Here is a 12,550-nt window from a genome sequence, read left to right as displayed (position 1 = left end):
AATCTTTTCCTAATATCAAGACATTTACCTCTTTGCAATGTTCAACTATCACTCCTCTTTCTATTCTTTGTAACCCAATAGAACATAGCTAATCTCTGTACAACATCCTGTTATGTTCCTTTTTATTCCAGGTTGGCCTTACAAACACTGCACCATCACTTCAAATTGTACATGTCCTAACAAAATTTATCTTTTTCCACCTAAATTGACTCTTTTTCTCAATCAAATCACAGAATCTATGAATTGTGAGTGATCTCAGAGTCTATTTTATCCATGAACAAGAATTCCTACTTCCAGAAGTGTCCTGCAGATCAGCAACTCAAAAGCTTCAAATAGAGAGGAACCAGGATTATCCTAAGTATTTAACAATTGATTCTTCCAAAAAATGAACCTATCACTTTTAAGTTTTAACTCATCACACACTTTTAAGTTTAACCCACATTATGAACATTTTCTTCATTACTGGCTTAAATCTAGAAAATCAACAACACAATATATATTATAAATTTTCACTCTGAAATGACTTTCTCCAGCCATTTGAATTGGATCCAACAAAATCCTAAAAGGATCCTACTAGCTCAAAGGATGGAATATTCTACTTTGAGTAACTTAATTAGGAAGTTTTTCATTTCAACCCTCCTGTTCCACCCACTTCTGCATGTTCTTCTTAAAAAAAAAAAAAAAAATTTTAATCCCTTTTCCACTATTCTATTTTACTTCCTCTTTTTTGATTTTGCCTTACATACACATTTCTCTTCTTTAAATTTAAAATTACATCAAAAATGTTGGTTAACATCAGATATCTGGTTGAAGATTAGTAAAAGAATGTAAGAACAACCCAAGAAAAGGAGAGAACAATCTGTTGATGGTGATCTGCTAGATTTTCATATAAGTGTTATACTCAGGCCTTTCATTTTAATTTATTTCAATCCTCTTTTTAATAGTATTTTGTTTTTCCAAATATATGCAAAGAGAATCTTTAGTATTCACCTTCACAAAACCTTATGTTCTAAACTTTTCTTCCTTCTTTTCCTTTTCTCCACTTCCAAGACAGAAAGCAATCTGATATAGGTAAAACATGTGCAATTCTCCTAAACATATTCATCATGTGGAGCAAGAAAAATCAAATCAAAAGAGAAAAAATGCTAGAAAGAAAAATAAGCAAACAACAATAACAAAAAAAGGTGAAAATAACTATGCTGTGTGACCCTGGGCAAGTTACTTAACCCCGTTTGCCTCAGTTTTTCATCTGTAAAATAAGCTGTAGAAGGAAAGGGCAAACCACTCCAGTATCTCTGTCAAAAAAAACCAAATGCCAAAAAAAAAAAAAAAATATATATATATATATATATATATATATATATATATATATATATATATATATATATATATAGGATCAATAACAACTGAAATGAATGAACATGAAGTTTGGATCCAGAATTGTTTATATAAAATATAGTTTCATACAGTCTAAGGAGTGTAAAAATAACACTTATGGTTAACTAAGAATATGATGTTCTTTCCCTGACTACCAGACTAAAGATCAAGAACCATTATGCTGACCTCATTATTGTTTATCTGTGGAACCTGGACAGCTTAATAGTGTCGTGCCAGAAAACTGAACCACTTCCACTTAAGTTGTCTTAGGAAGATTCTGAAGATTACCTGGCAAGATAAGGCTCTGAATACCAAGGTCCTTTCTCAAACTGAACTGCCTGTAAAGAGCAAAATCCCCATGGGCTGGCCACAACTTGCATACCAAATTCATATTTACCTAAAAGATTCTTTAAGACAAACCTCACACAAGGCAAGTGTTTACATGGTGGTCAGAAGAAGTAGTACAAGAACACTCTCAAGATCTCTCTGAAGAATTTTCATATTGTAAGACTTAAGAGATACTGGCATAAGACTGACTAGGATGGCATATTTTGCATCAAAAAAAAATGTTGTACTCCTTAAGCAAAGTGGAATCATAGTACTGCAAAGGAAACTTGAGTTGAATCAATCCAAAGGCTTCCCTATCTCAAATGTTCTAACAGACCACTTGTGCCAACTTGTAGTAGAGTCTTTGGAACTCATATACTGAACAGCTAGAGCCCAACACACCATAATTTGACCCCAATAACATCATTATATCATTGATCCTCTTCCAAAATGAAGGACAAACATCCCTCCCAAGACTTACTTTCTACTCTGCCCCCAAACACATACATAATCCATTCTTCATATAGTTGTCAAAATAATTTAATACATAGATCAAATTATGTTTTGTTCTACTCAAAAATTTTCAGTGGTTCCCTATTACCTTCTAAATAAATTAAATAAAATTCAAAGTGTTTTTCCCTTGCATTCTCTCATCTATAAGATGACAACAACTAATTTATCTCATATTCCTCTTCTTCAGGTATACTGTTCTCCAGTCAAACTGAATTACTTTCTGTTCCTTACATTTTCAAACTTATGGACATTTACTTATGCTGTTCCCTGTAGCTGGATTGTGCTTTCTCTTCCACCTCTGAATCTTGACTCTATCTTTTAAAACTAAAGAGATTGGACTCATGATTTAATTAGTGTAAGGAACTCCTTAGAAAATGCCTGCTACTGATGTAGATCAACATCTTTTCTTCAACTTTTACTTTAAGGGGGTTAACTGTCATAGGAACTGTGAAGTCAATGATTGTGAATCTAAATAAAAGATTTAGGAGGTGATCTTTTGAACTCAAATTGTGAGAAAGAAATTCCTGTGAGAAAATAAAATCATATTTAGATAGAGACTAAGAAGACAAATTACATGCCTAGGTTATACAACCAGTATATGCAAAGTAGGATTTGAATCCTAGTCTTCCTGATCTTAGGGCCAGTTATCTATTCATATCATGATTCCTGTTTTACCTATTTAAAAATATATTTTCATTTTTTTTATTTTCCCCAGTTACATATAGAACAACATTTGGGGGGATTATACATGCACATTAATTTTTAAACATATTTCCATATAAAGCATGTTCAGAGAAAAAAATCACAATAAAAGGGAAAAACACAAGAAAACAAACAATTTTTAAAAATGAACATGGCATGTGTTGATTTGCATTCAGTCTCCCTAGTCCTTTCCCTGGAGGTGAATGGCATTTTTCATCCAATGTTTATTGGGATTGTTTTGGATCACTAAACTGCTGAGAAGAACCAAATCTATCAGAATTGATCATCACACAATCTTGTTGCTCTGTACAGTGTTTTCCTGGTTCTCCTTATTTTATTCAGCATCAGTTCATGTAAATCTTTCCAGATCTTTTTTTTTAATTAGCCAATTCATCATTACTTTTTATGTAACAACAATATTCCATTACTCCCATGTACCATAACTTATTCAGTTATTCTCTGATTGATGGTGTCATGCCTATTTTAAAAGTCCAAATCAAATGCTACATCCACCATGGAGTTTTTTTTCCTGATCACCTAATAAAAATGGGTCCTCCTTTCTAAAATCAATATCATCATCATCATCATCATTATCTTCACTAGAATTTACATAACATTTTAAAATTTGCAAAGCACTTTGAAATTATCTCAGTTCACTCTTATAACCACCTTGGAAGATAGGTGCTTGTAATGTTCTCTATTTCGGTTTTCCTGGGGTCTCTGGAGGTCTTAGAGCAGCCTTCTTTTCAATTCAATAATCACCACAAGTGTAGCCAGGGGTTAAAGTCCAAATCCTTTATTATCTCCTTCAAAGTCTTGTCTCCTTGCCTGGGGCTTCGGCTAGCTTTCTTGGAGGCCTTTGGGAATCTTGCTTTCTGTGGAGAAGCAAAGGAGGAGAGTCTGCCACCATGGTGGTGTGAGATGGAGTGAATGAATCTCTTTAAGTCCAAGGGGTTTGTGCTTCAGCCTCCAGCCACCACAAATGTGGACTATGGAATGAATCTGTCTCAGCCTTTGCTGGCTGTTATATACTCCATTATCATCAATGTGAATCTTGTGGAACAATATTAAGTTCTAAGTACATGTACTTAACTAGAGTACTATTAAGCACCATGCTAAACTAGATAAACATTGTCTTTATCAATTCCACTGACTTAACACCTTGTAAGAATCCTTGTTTCAGAGTTCTGGTCCATAACATCTCTCTCTTTCTTTTATTTTAGAACATAAGGTGGTCACACCTTCCCTGACTCCTCAAAAAAAGGGGTGATTATGCCCTCCCTGACGACTCAGGAAGAAAGATGAAAACCAAAGGAAAATTGGGAATCAAACCAGATTAGCGGGTTTCTGAAGGGTCTCATTTGAAACAGGTATACATAAATCCATCAACATGGGAGGCATTACACATAATTACATAAATTACATAAGCACATAGTAACACAGGCTAGTAGCAATGTAACAAATAACATGATTCAACATGAGGAATTATACATGTCCATAAGTTCTAGAAATTGTCCAAAACCAATCTATTGTCCATTACTTCACATATGTAGGGAATCCAATGATTCCTGCAAGTTTTGAAGTCCTGCAATAGTCTTATTATATGTTAGGGAATCCAATGATTCCTGCAGATTTTGAAGTCCTACTTCAGCCTTATCAACAATTTTTCATCTTGGGGAATCCAATGATTCCTGCTGGTTTTGAAGTTCTGCAACAGTCTTATTAACAATTTTTTATCTCAGGAAATCCAATAATTCCTGCTGGTTTTGAAGTTCGGCAACAGTCTTATCAACAACTTTTTATCTCAGGAAATCCAATAATTCCTGCTGGTTTTGAAGTAACCGTCTCATTATCAGCCATTCTCTTTCAGTGTCATATGTTTTTAGGCCTTTTCTTTGGTTTTGAGGTTTTTCTCTTTTTCTGTCTCTCTCCAGGTTGTCATTGGCACCCATCTGTTTCCTTCTCCATCTGTAGAATACAAGCAAAGCAGTGTCCATAGCTAATATCAAAAGTTGCATTTGACCTCCAGATTTCCTTACTCCTAACATTCTGGTCACTGCACAGGACTGGTCTGTTTAGATCTCTTTTCTTCTTATTTTATTCTACTTTTTGTCATGCTTATTTATATATACACCATATTTCTACACACTTTCACACTTTTCAAACAGTTGGTTCTTTGAGAGCATTAGCAATCACTTTTCATTTTTGTATCCCCAACACATTGAACAGGATTTTGAACATAATTTTTGTTAGATTGAATTGTACACTTATCTGTCTTGTAAACATATCATGAATAAATATTTCTGATTAACTTCAGGAATCCTTATGTACTATGTTGAAATCTAGACAATCACTTTCAGGGGGAAAAAATTATGAAAACTAAGGGACTTGAGTTAAGGGACTAACCAGTATTATAGTACATGGCTTATTTCTCCTAAGGTTTTCCAGCAAACTCCAAATGTTGTATTCCCTTAAGTGATCCTTACTTCAGACTTTTCAAGTCTGATCAAGTGTTATATAAAACATATTTCCTATAATAATTTAAAAATAGGAAATCAGTGGTGTGGACACTCACTATATGAAAAGATATCAAAACTTCACCTCCTCCATCTTTTAGACTTTTGATTTGTTATGGTAGGAAAAATGAATTATCTAGAGACCAAAGACTAGTACTCTTATAATGAGTTTCTTTGAATATAGCTATGACAGTTCTTGGACAATAAGACCACTTCTTTGGCTTTACTCAAAAACATTTTGTGCTTGCTGTAACAGGCTATTGGTAAAATCTTATGGAATTTAGAATTACTTCATTGCCAAGATATATGACATTAGCAGATACACCTATACACACAAACACACACACACACACACACACACACACACACACTAACAAATGGTATAAAAGAGATGTGAATTACAATAAATTAATTGCAAAACAATATATAATTGCAAAACAAAGGAGTAATTTTTTAAACCAGATTTAAGCCCCACCCCATCAATATGAAGTTCTCTAACTCAGCAGGATTTTTTTCTGAACACTTCTAGAGCAACAGTCTTTCCATTCAAAAAATTCAGTTAAAACAAAACTAAATAAACCAAATCCCATGTTTTTAAGAGACCTATCATTACTATATCAGAAACAGAAATATTTTCCAAAGTGATCTATCTATTCAGTATATTTTTAAAAGATGAAAAAAATGGCTTTACTATGACCATATTGTGATAAACAGTGCAATACTTTTTTTTCTACCAAGACATTATTAACAAGTCCCATTTGAAATAAGATCATCATCTTCTAAATGCTTCTGGTACTTTCACTTGTGTAACAGCTAATGCCAATGATGGTGCTTGGCTATTTCTGGTGTCTTGCCATGACAAAAGTTGGAACCATGGAAACCACCCATCACGTGGCAAGTATTTTTCTGAATATCTAAGCTATAAAACAATCAGAAAAGCAATGAACCCCACCCCCACTTTGAAAAAATTCCTTTTAACTAAGGGTTTTTATTTCCCCAAATATAAACATCATTCTTAGGCAAGTTGAACCCTATTCATGAGCTTTAATGTGATATATGTTTGTGTTTTTTTTTCCCTTGTTGCTGTGGGTTTTTTTTTTTAATGGAAGTGGGAGATGACAAATTAAATAATAGTCCTTTGAAAGATAACTGGAATGGAAATAATAAATTGCTCCTTTTCTGTAACACTCCCTTATTGAAAACTCAAAATAAAACCCATTTCTATTCATGTAAGTCAGTAAGTAAAGATTCTGTGGTTTCATATATAGAGGAAATTCCTGGTGTGAAAATTCCATTCACCAATGAAAATCCCAATCAAAAAATCATCTATAATTCATTAGATAAAAGATTTAAGGGATTTGTTCAATTGTAGTGTACTTTATAGAGCCCCCAAGTTGGGGTGACAAAACGTACTATTGCTTTCTAGAGCCCTAACATGGGGTGATTAAAAATATCCTGCTTTCTAGAGCCCCCAATCATTATCTCATCAATCACACTGAATAAGTGATTAACTATAAGCATCTGCAATTGATATGTATCCTGGATTCAAGTATACCTTTCCCAGAGTTCTCCTACTATCTGTAGCCTTCTACATTCATTGTCACATAGTGTGAAAAAGAGCATTTGAATCCAAGTCTTTCTAACTCTAAATCTACCACTCAAATAAAAAATGGGGTCACTAAATCATATATAATTATCCTTGTGGTTTGCATATCAACTAAGTTTAAAATGCAATGCTATATATGTTTTATTAAATCTGTATTTACTTTAAATATGTTAAATATTACATTTTAATCAGACTGAAGCCACACTAAGGACTGTTGTTGGCCTGTGGGCTATGTCTTTCATACTTTTTTTTTTTTATTTTATTTTATTTTTGCTGAGGCAATTGGGGTTAAGTGACTTTCCCAGAGTCCCACAGCCAGGAAGATTTCACACCTTTTTAGCAGGCTATATCTAGTTATAAACAAACAGGTATAAGAGCTCAAAATGAATTATTTAGGTGCTGAGTTCAGCATTTATTTTCAGAGGCCTGTATTACAAACATACAAAGATAAATGCCAGAAGTCTGTAAGGATTCTAAGATATGGCTAAGGAATATGCAAGTCATCACTGCAGCTCTTTAATAGTTTATAAGTTGTAGGAATAAGATAATAGCTAATATTTTTATAACTGTTCACCATTTACAAAGCAATTCTCATATCTGATCTAATTTGAACCTTGAATAGCACTGTTGGGTAGAGGTATGAGCTGATTTATCCATTACAAAGAGCAATTTGAAATTATGATGAAGAAACTCACATTTCTATACATTTTGACCTAGATATCCCACTGCTACATATATACCTCAATGATATAACAGAGGTTAAGTGATTTGTCCATAGTCAAATAACTGGTAAGTGTGTAAGAGACAGAATTTGAACTCAGATCTTTCTGACTACAGATCAAATGCATTAGGAACTTTGCCACTTAGCTGCCTAACAAAAAACTTCCATTTTAAAAATATGTTTATGAAATGCTTTTACAAGAGTGGCATGTTGGTGGTGGATAGTGACTCTTTAAGGAATCCAAAAATTGTTTTCAAATTCTTCTACTGACTCTTGCCACCTCTGTGAACATGGGAAGGACTCTTATATGTTTCAAACTGTCTTCTAAGGGACTTATTCATCTACGAAGAATCAATAGAAAGAATTTTCATATGGTGAAGGTTCTCATCTTTGTTGTGTCCTATCTTCCTTTTGGAACTATGTATGCCTTCTCAGAATAATGTTTCTTTTCCTGAGGCAATTAGGGTTAAGTGCCTTGCCCAGGGTCACACAGCTAGGAAGTGTGAAGTGTCTGAGACCATATTTGAACTCAGCTCCTCCTGACTTCAGGGCTAGTACTCTATGCACTGCACCAATTAGCTGCCTCTTCAGAATAATATTCTTACATGCATAAAATGAAATTCATTGGATTGCAAAGGAAATCAATTATGTTAAAATGCAGTTATCAAAAGAACTCAATAAATTTATTAAAATTTAAGTTATAAACCACTATCATATGAGGAGTTATCTATCATAAAAACATCACAGATCCCTATAAGTTTGTGTTTAATTATTACCTAATTAATTTTTCTGACCTCACCATTGAATTTTCTCAAGTATTATGAATAATCATTGTTTTTAAATTTTAAATTTATTGGTATCTTTTAAAAATATGAATATTTCCCAATTTCCACCTACTCTAAGAGAACCATTCCTTACAAAAACTAACATAGAAGAGGGAAAATAGTTTGGCAAAAGAAATCAATTTATCAAGCAAGTTTGGCATCATATGTAATATCTCTTATCCATATGCCCCAGTTCTGCAAAGAGAGAAGGAAGGTAAATTCTTATATATCTTTTGGGCAGTCAAACTTGGTCTGTACAGCTAGATCCTGATTAATGTGATAAATGAATCTCATAAAGTGTTTAGATGTATTTGAAATTAAACTACTCAAAGTTAAAATTATGTAAAATATTGTCTGGTTCTAGGCCAATGGAAATTTGCAGAGTAAGTTGGAATAATGGGATTGCTTCACTGGATTCATTAGTCAAACTAATGAGGACCTAACATTACAATTTTCTAGCATTTAGTTTTATTTTTTTGTAATTGCTGGTGGGCTGTGTATTTTCATTGTTTTAGTCATTCTGCTTACTCTTCTCCATATCAATTTATATGTCTTTCCATGCTTATTCTTTGTATTTATTGTTTCTTAAGAGCAGAGTAATATTTTATTAGGCATTTCTTAATCTATGGGCATCTATTTTATTTCCAGCTTTTTGTTACTACAAAAATGCTTCTAAAATATTTTAGTGCATAATTGACTTCATTGTGATTTATACCTAGGAGTGGAATATCTCAGTCAAAAGGTATGAAATTTTAATTACTTTCTTAGCATAATTCCAAATTGTTTTTCATAAAGGATAGATCAATTCATACCTTTAACAATAGTATATTAATGTGCCTATCTTTTCCAGATCCCCCTCCAACACTGACTATTCTTATTTTTGTCAGTTTTCTGGGTGTGAGGCAAAATGACAGATGTTTCAATATGCCTATTTCTTATTAATGTTTTGAAGAAATTTTATCTACTTGTTAAAAGTCTATAATTCTTTTGATAACTGATTGTCATAGCCTTTGACCACTTTGTCAATGGTGAGAAGTAATCCAGGGATGAAGTGAGTTTACAAAATGAAAGGGCTTCTATGGCATGATAGAAAAACTCTTGTGGAGAATCAAAAGTACAATCTGAAGAGGAATGAATAGATATGGAACACTGCCCTATAAGTATATCTTATTTTATTATACTACTCTTAGGGTAATTCACAGATGTTGTGTTTTGTACACAATTGAAGGTTTGCATCAAGCAAGTTTATCAACACCATTTTTAATGGCATGGACTCACATTGTGCCTCTATATCTCATTTTAGTTATCCTCACAGTAGTTTAAACTTTTTCATCATTATACCTGTAATGGTGATCTGTGATCAGTGATCTATGATGTTACTATTGTAACATTGTTACTATTTTGTCAGTTATATTGATGTTACTACTGTAATTGTTTTGGGTTACCACAAATCGTGCACATATAACACAGCAAACTTAAATGATAAGTGCCAATCATGATCTAACTGACCTGCTTTTTCCCCATCTCTCTATTTCTTGGGTCTCCCTGAGACACAACAATATTAAAATCAGGCCAATTAATAACACTGCAAGGTTCAACTTTCTCTGAATCCTTAATATTCATTTTTATGGCATTAAAATGTTTAATTAAATTCACCTGTCATTTATTCAATCTGCAATTAAAGGACTTACTTTTTCTATTTTTTTCACCACACAATTGCTGTATGAACAATTTTTCATATATGAAAACTTACCTTTTTTATTAGCTTCTTTCAGGTACATGTCCAGAAATTGTACAAATTGTTCAAATTGATATGTACAATTCAGAATTTTTCTAATATGATTAAAAATGGTTTCAAGAATGATTGGATGAATTTACAATTTCACCCATAATTAAATATAAATTTCTTTCTAAAACTACTACTTCTACTTCTGTTCTACTTCTCTTGTTGATCTCATCAGCTTCCATGAATTAAATTATTATCTCTATGCTAATGATTCTCAAATCTACTTTTCCTGCCCAGTCTTTCTGCTTAACTGTAATCTTGCATCTTAAACTGCCTTTCAGACATTTCAAACTGGATTCCAATAGACATCTTTAACATTATGCCCAGGACAATATTCCTAGGACAAAACATCTTCTCTTTCCCCCAATTCTCTTCTTATTAATGTGAAAGGAACCACCATCTTCCCAATCCCTCAGGCTTATAAACCTAGGAATCATCCTGGCTCCCTCATTATCTCTTTCACACACACATTCTTCCCTCCAACTGCCATATATACCAAGTCAATTGAATTTTTTAACTGTTCAACAACTCTCAAAATATGTTCTTTTCTATTCTCTGAAAAGGTGGTACAATTAAAATTGGAGTCATAAAGTGTGCATGTGATCCTAAGCTCTCTGAACCCCAATTTTCTCATCTGTAAATTGGTGATACTTGTGGCACTTTCCTCAATATTGTTGGAAGGATCAAATGAGATAATTTACATAAAGCAATTTGCAAACTTTAAAGTTATATGAGCTATTATTATTCTAGTATTGTATTAGAGACTGATAATGATTTTTCAGTAATGTTTTTGGAATAATAAAGTGCTACTTGCTCTGGCTAAGGAAAAAAAATAAACTGGCTAAGTGTATAAACTATAGCAATAAAGTATCACAATTTGTTGTATTGTCAGATTTTAAAAAATTTTTATTTAATTTCTTTTTTACTAGTCTAAGATTTCATCAGTACAGGGGACCCTTGATGAGGAACTTCCTTTACTAATGCAGATTTTCTTTGCAATTTTTAGAGAATACCTGGCTCATTAAAACATTAAGTATTTTACCCATCATTACATAACCAATATGTAGTAAATGTGAGACAAAAATATTGATAATCAATGTCCAAAGAAATATAAATGAGACACAAATTCAATAATTTTTGTTGCTGCCTTATTGAAATAATGTGTGTGTGTACTGACAATATTTTTATAAAACTGTTACGAGTTCACTATAAAATTTTCTTTCTTGAATTTTTTTTTTTGTATTTTGAAATATTTATATTTGTTCGTGATAAGTTCACTCCTCTCTTAGATTCTCTCTAGAGTTTACTTCCCAACCCTAGGAGATGTGTTTTTCTCTTGCTCCAATTGGCAAGTTCTTTTCCAAAATTTTCATTTGAGGAAGTGGTCAAACCAGGCATGTTCAATCTTCTCTCAGTTCTGTTCTTTTGGATTTTATATTGCTTAGTGGGTATCTCTCCTGACGACTATCCCCATTTTTCAATTGTTTTTATGTGTTAAATTCTCCCATTAGAACATAGGTTCTTTGTAGAAATTATATATATATGTATGTATATGTATGTATGTATGTATTCCCACATTTAGCATAGTGTGTGTAGGGCACATATTAAGTACTTAATGAATGCTTTAATTTATCTTTTTTATTTATCCAAAAAAGAAAATACAAAAGAGTAATTGTAGTTCTATTTCTACTGAAATTTTTATTAAAGTAGAATTTTGGCATTTTATATTTGGCTCTTTTCCCATCCAGCCAATTTTATAGGATCGATCCATAAAGGACTTTAGTAGACTCTAGTAAATTTTCTTGATTTTTCAGGTTAAGAAAGTATTTTAGTCTATATCAACACAAGTAGTAAATAGCAAAGCTATTTCCAAATCTAGTATTCTTTTGACTACCCTGTGAGAAATTGAAAATTGATGGCTCCTTTTATTTTTATTATTTTAATAAGGCTTAGTTGTTAGTGATATATTAAAAATTAATAATCAATTCACAATATATTGGTTGTCCCCCCCCTCCATCATGCTAATTGAATTCCCTTAAGCCTACTGTAACTCAAATTTGTGAAATTGTTGACTGTGGAGGTGAGATGAGTCAACCTGGTCACAGCATGCTCGCCTACCACAAGATTTTCCAGAAGATATTTATGAATTTTTTTTAATCCCTCCTCTGAGTCAAGCTA

This window comes from Sminthopsis crassicaudata, chromosome 3 (genome assembly GCF_048593235.1).
Source record: "Sminthopsis crassicaudata isolate SCR6 chromosome 3, ASM4859323v1, whole genome shotgun sequence".
NCBI lineage: Eukaryota > Metazoa > Chordata > Mammalia > Dasyuromorphia > Dasyuridae > Sminthopsis > Sminthopsis crassicaudata.
Note: the sequence above shows the minus strand (reverse complement) of the source record.